This window comes from Doryrhamphus excisus, chromosome 3, assembly GCF_030265055.1.
Source record: "Doryrhamphus excisus isolate RoL2022-K1 chromosome 3, RoL_Dexc_1.0, whole genome shotgun sequence".
Classification (NCBI taxonomy): Eukaryota; Metazoa; Chordata; class Actinopteri; order Syngnathiformes; family Syngnathidae; genus Doryrhamphus; species Doryrhamphus excisus.
The window spans coordinates 10,088,954-10,092,328 of NC_080468.1; positions in this window are offsets into that span (position 1 = coordinate 10,088,954).

Sequence of the window (3,375 nt, forward strand, 5' to 3'; positions counted from 1 at the left end):
GAAAAAGGAAGAAAAAAAAAAAAAGGACCTCAGGTTTTTGCAAAATCACTAGCAGGTCTTGGCTGAAGTAGTCAGCGCTGACGTTTCCTTGGCTTGGAGGGCTGTCAAAACATTACCCCCCGCCTTTGCTTTCGACGAGCTTGTGGCTCACAGGCGGCTCTCGTTTTCAAAGTCAAACTCGCCCATGTGGCCCGTGTTGAGTTTTTTTTTTTTTTTTTTTTCCTTGTCGTCTTCTTTTTCTTACAGGTTGTCACCGACGCTGGGAGCGGTCCTGTTGTCCATGTGGTGTCCGTTGGGGTCCTGAAGAAGCTGCTGGCATCCGAACAATAGAACAAACAGGAGGGGCTGTGGTGGAAGGGAGCTATTTAAAATGCCTATAAAGGTAAGAAAGTGACACAATGAGCACAGCAGGTGGTGAATATTGTGAGTCTTGATAAGGTGCCGTTGCACTGAAATAACTTGGTTTGCCCTTGTTGCAATGGTTCTCGAACATTTTACGCCAAGTCCCACCTCAGAAAGTGAAGAGCTTGCAACCAAAAGGCGCTAAATCCATTTTGACTGATTTCGAAAAAATCAATGATTTTTAACTACGCACATATCAATCTATTTGGTCATCAAGTCTATATTGCAAATGAAAGAGCTATCAATGTAGGTCATAAAAATGCATGCTATAAAATCCTGCACACACCATGTATTTTATATATTTTTTTTATTAATTTTTTTTTCGGATTTAGCGCCTTTTGGCTGAAATGATGGATTTAGCGCCTTTTGGCTGAAATAAATTTGAAGTCACCTTTAACTTCTTCAATGGCATTGTTGTAAAAGAATGTAAGGTGCTTTAATGTGCTATGCTAATAAAATAATTACAACACAGAAGCCATTCTCAACATACCATACAAAATAATTATTATTAATTAAATTAATAAAAAAAATTATTAAAAGCAGTGCTCATATTTGACTGCACAATGAAGGTGACAGTGACAAAAATCATCTCATTACAAACTCTTTACATTGTATGTTTTTTAGTACAAGTAAAATAATGTTTCTCATGAAAGTTGGAGGTGTCAAGGTAGAGACATGCCTTTTATGGCGTAAAAAAAACTTCCATGTTACAGAATACTGTAAAAACACAATTTGTGTTCTCCTGAATTGCATAACATACTGTAACTATCATACGTGTACTTAATGTACACAAACAAAACAGGATGCGCACTGATACTGGCTTTCTGTATGTGCAGTGCCAATTGTATTCTTCTCTCTGATTGGTCAGAGTATCAATAGATGGGAAACTTGGGCCAATCAGAATAAAGAATAAAGAAAGAGATTTAGCTCCTTTTGGTTGAAATCTGAAATGGAAATAGCGCCTTTTGGTTGAAAGCATAAATTTCATATCACTTTTTTTCATATTTTTAAAAATGATTTCAAGACCAAAATATGTGATTTGGATACACATGACAGAGGTCTGTTAAACTCATGAAAAACATGCAACTTTGTGAAAATTGGATTAACGCCTTTTGGTTGCAAGCTCTTCAAGTGTTGAAACATTTTTGCTTTGCTAGTCCAGTGCCACGATTTGTTATATCATCGTTTGCCATCGTGGTTTAAATATGTGGCTTATACTTAGTTAATTGGCTTGTACCATGTGATGAAATTCGGTGGATATGTTTGCAATATAATTTATTTTTCCACTAATAGCACACCAGTGGTAGAACTCATGCCGTACTGGACATAACAACCATCTCATATGAGAGAATCGGCGCCCTATTTTTATGTTATTTCTCCAATTCCATCCAAACCTACAGGCTACAATTAACATTCCACTCAGACATTGTCATTCAAAGCATTCTCTGCCTTTTTTCCTTTTGGAAACATTTCTTTGTCCTCTTTCCTTCACTTTCAATTCGAGTGCTTGGAAGCCGCACAGACTCTTGGATTGTTGTCACCTCCGGTCAAGTAGTCTACTCGTTTCAAAGAGGCTTAAGGTCAAAGGTTAAGTTGTCTCCAGTGTGTTGCTGCTTCACTGACACACCGGGCCCAAAGCATCCGTGGTGCCCTTTTTAAGCTATTGTGTCTTACAAGTTTAGCACGTTTTAAGAAATATTAAAAAAAACTAAAATGGCATTCAGACCTCTGTGTGCATCGGAATGGATCCCGTAATCAGGATTCATGCATTATTTAGAGAAATTCAGGAAAATACAGCCTTGTTCACAGTGTCATTTTTAAAAATCCTCACCACAATTACACACAAATACCAATCAAATTAGGAATAAATAATAATAGCAAATAATAATGACTTACATAACATTTTACACAAAATACAGTATATAATAAAAATAACATTTTGGATTTGTTCAATGAAATTTACCAGAAGATATTCATTTTTAAAACATAATTTTCATCTCTATTTCATGAATTAGCCTATCATGGAAAAGCTACAAAATAATTTATACTTTTGTTTCTACCCCCGATATTTGTTGCTACTTTCTTCCATTCCAAGCATACATTTTTTTTTTCCTGCAAGGGGGCTGTTAGATTGAAATGATTGAAGTAAATACAAAAAAAGTGTGTGTTACTATTTTATTTAGTTTTTCTGTTGGATAAACTGCCCCAAATATCTTTATTTGATATGTAGGCCAAACTGTTTAAATGTGAAAAAAACAGCAGTTTTTGTTCATTTGGGACACATGAGTAAGGATATAAACACTTGAGGGTTCATAAAATCTAAACATCCATGCTGAAGAATGTTTATATCGGACGTATGAATGACACCAGCAGCTGCACACCTGATCCCAACAATGGTGGGAGCGATAAAAAGTCACCAGTGATATTTGTAGGCCTTTGTGGAGGTGACCAGTGGTGTTTTCCTTTTCTTTGGGGGGGGGGAGTGGGGAGTGGAAAAACCTCTGAACCTTGCGCAGTCGTGTCAGTGACTGATGTCCAAGTGTGTCTGTGGGCCACTGGGGCCCGGATAATTTACAGCAGCTCTGCTTTAGCCATTAAGGGGTGTCAAGGAGCCCCTAGAGAGCAGGAATTTGTCCAAAGGAGTGGTTATGAAATGGGATATATTTATGATGGAGTGCTTCAAGAGGGTGCAACAGTTGTGCGGATAGATGATATATGTTGAGTTGACTTGGGTTTGTGTGTTTCTATCATACGTTATTATTGACATCATGTACAGTAAATCACAAAAATCACAACTTACTTTTACATTCTTTATTATAAATAGTAAATAGTGCTGTATTGTACACAAAAAAAGCCTTCCAAGAAAATCATTTTATGCCAAATAAAAATTATACAAAAACAACATGAATAATGAACATTGTTTAAGACTTACAGTATTTAAGCATTTTGTAATTACAGAAAATACTTCAGCAA